The sequence below is a fragment of the Pinus tabuliformis genome, chromosome 5_2 (assembly GCF_031772625.1).
Source record: "Pinus tabuliformis cultivar Carrire ecotype Pingquan chromosome 5_2, CPIR1, whole genome shotgun sequence".
Classification (NCBI taxonomy): Eukaryota; Viridiplantae; Streptophyta; class Pinopsida; order Pinales; family Pinaceae; genus Pinus; species Pinus tabuliformis.
In genome coordinates, this window is record NC_142306.1 from 467,510,976 (window position 1) to 467,520,426 (window position 9,451).

Below are 9,451 nucleotides of genomic sequence, written 5' to 3' on the forward strand. Positions count from 1 at the left end.
ATAATATGTGGCAAAATCAGCCCCAACCCCCATTTTCAAACTGGTCACCACCATCGTTTCCTTCTTCAAACCCGTGGCTGAATCAACCAAACCAATCTGGTTGGCCGAATTTCCCTTATACTCCACCATATTGGAAAAATAGCCCATATCCTCCGCAATGGACTCCCCCTACTTCACAAAGTTCACCCTGGCAGACAAACTGGCAAAGACCGATGCAACAACCAGTAGGAACTATTCCGCTCCCTCAACCTACTCTGCCAGCTCTACAACAAAATCCCCAGTCTAATCTGAGACTGCAACTCCCAACCCAACCCAACCCCAATCCAAATAACAGACCGGTCCAATCTCTTCAAATCATAGAATCACCAGAAATAGGACCCGACCTGCGGGAGTGTAACGATCTTCAATTATGATCTGGACGTATCATTGAAAATGAGGGAGATAAAACAGTTTATATTGAAAATTAGTTATCAAGAGAACATCAGTTGCAACAAGAGGATGTAAATAAGCAGCAGACTCATAATGAAGCAACTACATCCTCTCCTCCGTTCCCATAACGATTAGTCATACCTCGACCTTTACAGTATCCTGACTTTGACATTCTGGGAGAATTACAAAATTTGTATATAAAAATCCCGTTCCTCCAAGCCATTCAAGATATTCCTATATACACAAAAACTATTAAAGAATTGTGCATAAAGAAATCAAGGAGGAATATAACAACTAATCCAAGAGTCCAAGTAGTCGGTACTTTATTTGATCTGTTATCTGGGAAAGAAACACCCATTAAATATGAAGACCCAGGAAATCCAATTGTAACTGTTCAAATTTACGGTTAGACCCTGTCTAATGCCTTAGTTGATCTAGGAGCTGCAATCAATATTTTAACAACCACTACCTGTCAAAAGCTCGGCATTACATCTGTAGAACCTACCTCTACTTTGTTAGAATTGGCCGACCGATCTATGGTTAGACCAGAAGGTACTCTTCACGATGTCATGGTCTCTGTAGATTCCTGGGAATATCCAATCGATTTCCTGATAATTAATCCAAAAACCCGACTTGATGGACACCCGCTAATCCTAGGTAGGCCTTGGCTTGCCACCGCCGATGCTTACATTGGTTGCCGGCAAGGAAATATGACCATAACCAAAGGACCTGATATCAAGAATTTGGTTCTATACCCTCCAGCGCAGCCAAGTCTCACAATAATTAAAACTAACAAGTATCCTGTATCATACCTTACTGATAACATTAGATCTCCATTGACTATACAAGAGGCACTTGATTTTAAAGATCAAACAGAAGATGATGCCATTAACAACTTCATTATTCAAACTGAATCCGGATCCTGCACACAATGTCACATGATAGAAGCAGCATTTGATAATGAATTAGAAGAAGATCCTCTGAAAGACACACATGATTAAACAATACCTGTTACTTCTGTCGCAAATAGTAAAATTGTGGAAATTGAACCGGGAAAAACTTTAAATATCAATGCCAACCTCACATCTGAACAAGAAACTAAGCTCATCCATCTGTTAAGAAAATATCAACAAGCATTTGCATGGGATTACCCTGATATGAAAGGAATCGACCCACAATTGTGTACACACCACATTTATATAGAAAAAGATGCTAGACCTGTCCGTCAACCGCAAAGAAGACTTAATCCTCATCTAAAGGATGTGGTAAAAGCGGAACTTCAGAAACTTTTAGATGTCAATTTTATTTATCCTATTTCTGACAGTAAATGGGTCTCTCCGCTTGTGGTGGTACCAAAAAAGAATGGGAAATGGAGAATTTGTGTGGATTACAGGGAACTCAATAAAGCAACACAAAAAGACCACTTTCCTCTCCCATTCATAGACCAAGTGCTAGATACTTTGGCAGGAAAGAAATTCTTTTCCTTCTTGGATGGCTTCAGTGGATACAATCAGATTCAGATTGCCCCTAAAGACCAGGACAAAACTACTTTCACTTGTCCTTGGGGAACATTTGCCTACCGAGTTCTACCTTTTGGCCTATGTAATGCTCCCGCCACATTCCAAAGGGCTATCCTTAGCATTTTTGCAGATTTAATAAATGATGGACTTGAAGTATATATGGATGACTTTACACCCTATGGAGATGATTTTGATCCAGCACTAAATACCCTAGAAAAAGTCCTAAAATGCTGCATAGCTACAAGGCTTTGCTTAAGCCACGAAAAATGTTATATGATGATGACTGAAGGACTTATTCTAGGACACTATGTTTCAGCAGCTGGCATTCAGGTAGACCCGGCCAAAATCCAAATACTTTTGCTTATTCCCACTCCTACTACTCAAACAGAGGTACGCAACTTTCTTGGATTTTCTGGATATTATAGACGATTTATAGAACATTATTCACACATTGCTGCACCTTTATATGCACTAACTGGTAACGTTGATTTTCTTTGGACAGAAAAATGTGAACGTGCTTTCAAGGATTTAAAGAAGCTCGTATCCACAGCCCCAGTCCTTCGAGGACCAAACTGGGATTTGCCATTTCAGATATTAGTTGATGCCTCAGATATAGCCATTGGCGCAGTCCTTGGGCAAGAAGAGGATAAAAAACCATACGCTATCTATTACATCAGCAAAAATTTATCCCCTGCTGAATTAAATTACACTGTTACTGAAAAAGAATTCCTAGCTGTAATACATGCTGTCAATAAATTTAGACATTATATTACAGGCTATCCTGTTATTTTGTATACGGATCATTCCGCCATAAAATATTTAGCAAATAAGCCTGTCACAAATGCCAGAATAACTAGATGGTTGATCTTATTGCAGGAATTCGATATCACAATCAAGGACCGACCCGGCAAAGAGAATCCTGTAGCCGATTTTCTCTCGAGAATGCCAAAGCCAATTGATGCAGCAGCAGTTGAAGATCAATTTCCGGACGAACATCTGTTTGCTGTTGCCGTTCGAACACCCTGGTATGCTGATGTTGCCAATTACCTTGCAGTAGGTAAACTACCAAAACACTTAACCCCTAATGAACGAAAATAGATTGTTCAGAAGAGTACTCGATTCTCCTGGATTGGGGGCTATTTGTTTCACACAGGGGCAGACATGCATATCAGGAGATGTGTTCGAGAAGATGAAATCTTTGACATCCTAAAAGCCTGTCATGACGGACCATGTGGGGGACACTTCGCTGAGCGTAGAACGGGACACAAAGTATTACAGATAGGATATTATTGGCCCACGATTTTCAGAGATGCAAAGAAATATGTCCAAGCCTGTGACGACTGCCAACAAGCAGGACGTCCTGGTCAAGTTGACGAGATGCCTCTCAAACCACAGTTAGTCATCGAACCATTCGAGCGATGGGCTCTTGATTTCGTTGGACCCATCAACCCCTCATCAAATCAGAGAACATATATCTTGGTGGAAACAGAATATGTCACCAAATGGGTTGAAGCAGAAGCATTGCCAAGAGCCACAAAGGACTCTGTCATACAGTTCCTGTTCCATCTATTTGTATGTTATGGCCTTCCAAGGGAAATAATTACAGATGGAGGACCACAATTTGCTGGCAATAGATTAGCTGCAACACTTAATAACTATCATGTCCAGCACAAAATCACTACTCCATATCACCCACAGGCGAATGGACAAGTAGAAAGCAGTAATAAGGTAATAGAATCAATCCTAATGAAAACCATTGCGTCACATAGGCGTGATTGGGCTGCCCAACTACCTGAAGCACTCTGGGCCTATAGAACAACATGGAGAAGCACCACTGGTTACTCACCTTATCAACTAGTGTTTGGAAAACAACTCATTTTTCCTATAGAATTTGAAATCCAAACATTACGAACAACACAGGAAGTTGGCTTAGATCTAACCGAGGCACAGATTAATCAATTACAGCAGATCAATGAATTGGACGAAATTAGGCTCTCTGCACTACAAAATACAGCATTGATTCAACAGCAGCGAGCTAAATGGCATGACACCCTCATCAAAAACAAAGTCTTCCATGAGGGAGACTGGGCTCTGTTATATGACTCTCGGTTTCAGGACTTCCCTGGGAAACTCCAGACTCGTTGGTTGGGACCATACGAAATCCAGAAGGTACATGACAATGGAACCATCACTTTAATCACCATTGACGGTTCTGGATATACCTTCAAAGTGAATGGCCACCGAGTTTGTCTCTATCGTAAACCACTCACTCGGGAATCCTTCTGTCAACAGCTACGCAAAGACACTGATATGGAGATTTAAGGAGAGGAAGAGAAGTCTTCCTCACCTGTAATTCATTAAGGAATTCATTTTTTTACAATTTGTACATAATTTCTTTTCTTCAAACTCGTTCGTGTGCATATGTTTGAACCAAATGTGTTCTTTTGCTCAAAGATTTCGATTCTTGCCATTCCTGAAACGAATGGCATTTGCGTGTTTCTGCTGTTCCTTTTCAAAAGGAACAACATTTTTGGTTTCTCGATTTTTCTGCTGTTCGTTTGCAAAAGGAACAACACTTTTGATTTTTCTGCTAACACTTTTGATTTTTCTGCTGTTCCTTTGCAAAAGGAACAACACTTTTGATTTTTCTGTTGTTCCTTTGCAAAAGGAACAACACTTTTGATTTTTCTACTGTTCCTTTGCAAAAGGAACAACACTTTTGATTTTTCTGCTGTTCCTTTTCAAAAGGAACAACACTTTTGATTTTTCTACTGTACGTTTTCAAAAGGAACAACACTTTTGATTTTTCTGCTGTTCCTTTTCAAAAGGAACAACACTTTTGATTTTTCTGCTGTTCCTTTTCAAAAGGAACAACACTTTTGATTTTTCTGCTGTTCCTTTTCAAAAGGAACAACACTCTTGATTTTTGCTGTTCCTTTTTCAAAGGAACGACGTTTGCCTGTTTTGCTGTTCCTTTTTCAAAGGAACGACGTTTGCTTGTCTTGCTGTTCCTTTTCTAAAAGGAACAACATTTTGATTTTTGCTGTTCCTTTTTCAAAGGAACGACATTGGTGTGTTCTGCTGTTCCTTTTTCAAAAGGAACGGCATTGGTGTGTTCTGCTGTTCCTTTTTCAAAAGGAACGACATTTGCACTTTTGAGACCTATGCTCCTTTGTTGTTCTTTTCTCAAAAAGGAACACTTCTAGCATACTTTTTCTCTCCTTGTGAAACAAGCTTATCCCTTTTGCTGATCCAAATTTGAGGATGCTTCCTGCTCCTGTTCTTTCAAAGTCTTTTAGAGATAGCTATGCACTTATGCAACGAATACAAAATCACAACATATTGAAATAAGGAAATTATAAATTGCTATCTTTATAAGGCTCTGTATTGGTAAGAGGACAGAAGGAAGGACATACTTATCTTTTGTTGTCATTGTCTTACTAATTTTGCCCTGATTGGTTATCTTTATCATGCCATTCTTTTTAATCCCCTTTGATTTTTGTTTAAGAATAAGAGCAAAGGGTTTATATCCTCCTATTGAGATGATAAGACTTCTTCCACCATTCCTACTCTTAAGGAGTGTTGAACCACCCTTTGTGTATATATAAGGAAAAGTGCTTTATGAAAAAAGAAAGTAAAAAACAAATGAATTATAAATTGTCAAATGCAGGATAGGGGGTCTCATCAAGAGCCAACCTACCATGATCATGAGGATGGAAGTGAAGTGGCATTCCCACTATGGCCACCACACTAGGGATATGGTCCAAAAGGTATATCAAATAAACAAACTTTGGAACAGGAGGTCTCATCACGAGCCGGCCTGCCCACTCTTCGCCCCCTCCTCGTGAATGGCATTATGGCTAACTGGTTACCAAGCCAGCATAATGGCCTACACTTTGACATTACATTCCTTAATATGCACATAAAGGATCATGGTTCCAGGGGTGAAATAAACAACTCTGCCAAGTTTATGGTCCATGGACACCTGTCGGTAGCAGAGCACTGTTAATGGTATCGAAGTCACATTGATTACACCAATAGGTAGGATACTAATACTATTTTGTTTCTTATATCCTAGGCACTAATCATACATTATTTCCCGACTTATATATCGCATGAACATTTATTACACCAATCATGGCAAAGGAGGTGACAATGACCACTTGAGATTTGGCAAGTACGACAGACGTCCTATCCCCTGGCCTCGCATCATATCACAACAGCCTCTTACGTAATACGTGATCCAACTTTACGCCTCGATTTCGGTAATCCGTTGTTTTTCTAAACATGGCATATTTTCATATGCTATTCCTTTATGACTTGGTTACAAATAGAGTGCCGCTCCTTTCTTTGACGGCTGGGGCAGCCTATCGCATTGTGGGGGGGGAGGTTAACCTCATTATTCCCCGGGTTATGTGTCAGCTCACTATTCGGGAAAGATAGTGTACCAGGAAATGGCATGGTTTAACGACATGATATTTCTATTTTTTTCTACACAAGTTGCTGTTCATAAGTCATTTCTGTTGCATACTTTGTGTTTTTTTCTAAATCCTACGATTATTACCCTCTCTGTGTTTCAAGCAGCACAAGCAGTTGCTGTTCCATTGAGAATCCATAGTGAAACCATGGGAGGCAGGGCAATTCGAAGCGAACCACAGGAGTTGACAGTCTCCGCTGCTGCTCGGGAGATCCTGGAAAGAGCAGGATGGCTGACTTATCTCAGTTGCCTGCAGGAGTCCAATGAAACAGTGGCGATGGAATTTCTGCAGAACCTATAGGAGGATCACTCCACAGTGAGGGGGAAACGGATAGCGGTCACCGACGATATAATCGCAGAAGTCTCGGGACTACCAGCCACCGGACCTGTATGGACATTAAAGAAGGAAAGACTACAGAAGATCATGGAAATTTTCCAGGACGAAGGCCAGAGCTTAACGATTAAGGGGAAGGGAGTTCTGCCGGCAACGCTAGGAGAACCCTGGGCAGAATTAGCAAGAACAATACAAAGCTACATCACCTGCAAGGGGAGAAAAGACGTGGTAAGGCCACGACATCTTAAACTCTTAGCTATTCTAAAGCAAAAATGCTCTGTAAATCTTCCTGCACTTTTGAATTCTTTACTTCATGACGTCGCACGAAGCCTAAAAAAGGCACAACATGTAGAGTTAGTTGCCAGCCACCATGGATTAATCCGACTAATAGTTAGTCATAGCCTCACCCAGCAGCAAAGCAGCTGGGAAGAACTAATTGCAATAATTGAGGGGAGAGCGACAACACCTTCCCAAAAACATAAACATACTACAAGCACACTAGAACGTCCGGAAAAACGCAGAGAATTAGGAAAACAAAAACATGCTGCGAGCACATCTGAACGACCAGAAACACGCCAGGAATCAGCAAAGCGTAAGCATGACACTGATACACCGGAACAGCCAGAGAAACGCAGAAAATTAGTCCGGTTAGCCCGGATAAGAGGAAGGCTGGAAAAACTCCAGGAAAGCACTAGCCAGCTAGTGGTAATTGAGGACGAGCAACCCTCACGGCCAGAAGTAGAAGAAGAACAAGTCGAAGGAGAAAAGGAAGGAGAGGCCGAGGAGGCTGAGCAATCCAAAGAGGAAAATGAAGAAGCAGCTGAGCCTCCTGAAACAGAAGCTGAGCATCCTGAAATGGAAGCTGAGCATTCTGAGGCAGAAGCTGGACAATCCAGGCAGGAGGAGGAAATGGGACAGCAGGTAGGTAGCCCACCACAGGACCCAGTGGGAGAAGATGAATTGGCCGCAATCTTGGCCAATATGGGTGAGTATGGCCAACCTTCCACTCCATCATACCTCCGCGATAAACCCCAGGAAGAAGATACATCCGAAAAACCACATGCAGAAGAGGCAAAAGAAGGAAATCTGCCTGTTCATGATGAAAAGGAGATAGGAGACACTGAACAGGAACAATCTGTTCCCAAGACACCAGAGGAAATTCCGGAGGAAGTAGGGATAGAAAAAGAAGTCACGGAACCAGTTAGGGTTCCTACCCCAGAACAGCCAGCACAAAACAATGAAGAAGCACCCCAGGAGAAAGATCCAAGGACTAGTCACGACCCAGAACGCAGTAGGAAGCCTGCTGTTCCTTCTAATAAAACATTGGAAATTAGGGAATTACGAAAGGAACAGCGGAGGTTATTGAGCATAATAGCCCAGCTCCACCAGCAGATTAGGATCCTGAAAGCGAGGCAGAGGGTAAGGAAGACCGTCGGGAAGAAAAAGATGACCACTGCAGTAAAAATCCGCAGGATAAAAAGGCGGAGGACCAAAAATCGCCCTGCTGATCAAAACCCTGCTGAAGATCCAGCTGCTGTTCCAAATGAGGCTGAAGGTCCAGCTGCTGTTCCAAACGACGCTGAGGGACAGACTGCTGTTCCATTTGAAAAGGAACAACAGCAAGCTGGTATTCATGTTAAAAAAGAAATGGACAACAAGAAAATTAAAACAGAGGCACCACCCTCAGGGGTGATAAGGGTTCTGAACTCGAAACAACGCATTAAGAAAGTTTAGGTAAAACTCCCGGCCTCCACTGATGCATGGAAAAGAAATCGAAAGACGAGGACCTTGCACAAGGGATTGAAACAGGCTCAGCAAGAAATGGAAAGGCTTAGAGAACAAACGGTCCCTCGCGAGAAGTATGAAGAACTCCAACAGCAACTAAGGAACGTCAACCAATCCGAAAGCCAGGCCTTTGAAGGGTGGCGAAAGGAACAAGAGAAAGTTGCAAAGGTAACCCGTAGGCTAGATACTGTTATCAAACAGATGGATACCTTGTGTTCTTTATACAATGACGTTTTAGCATGTAGGGCCCCTGCTAAAAACTATGCTCTGTTTTTACTGGAACGGTACTTACAATTAAAAATAAAAGCCGTTAAAGCAGGCGCCCCGATACAAATTAACACTGTCAATGACTTTATAGATTGTTGTAAACATTATGGGGTGAAGATCTAGAGATTGCTATGTGAATTTTATTTTCATAACCTCGTGCTAGATCAAGAGACTGAGCTGAACCCTGGCCCTTTTGTTGCGGACATTCAATTGCAAGCATTCATCTCATTCGGGGTTAATCAGATTAAATGGCTCAAAGCCTATAACACTTTCCAGAGGCAGGAAAATGGCCTAGACTTGTGGGTAAGGGCTGAGCCTAGGGACCCAGTATGGTTGTGGAAAGCACATAGAAACCTCATGAGAACTCCGGGTGTCATTGAAACGTTAGGACCCATGCACGAGGCACTCATTTGACAAAGTTTAGAATATTTTCTTTCTATCAAAGACCTTTCCATTGATGCAGCCAAATTCCGGTACCGAATCTCTAATCCAAACATCCAGCTCAGGGAGCCATTTAAGTATGAGAATTTTCAATTAGCTGCCAACCGTTTGAACCTCTATGGCGAAATCATTTTGAGGGCAGGGCCATCCTGGTTAGGATATAGATTCCGCAATCCAATTATCTGGCACCCTGCACCC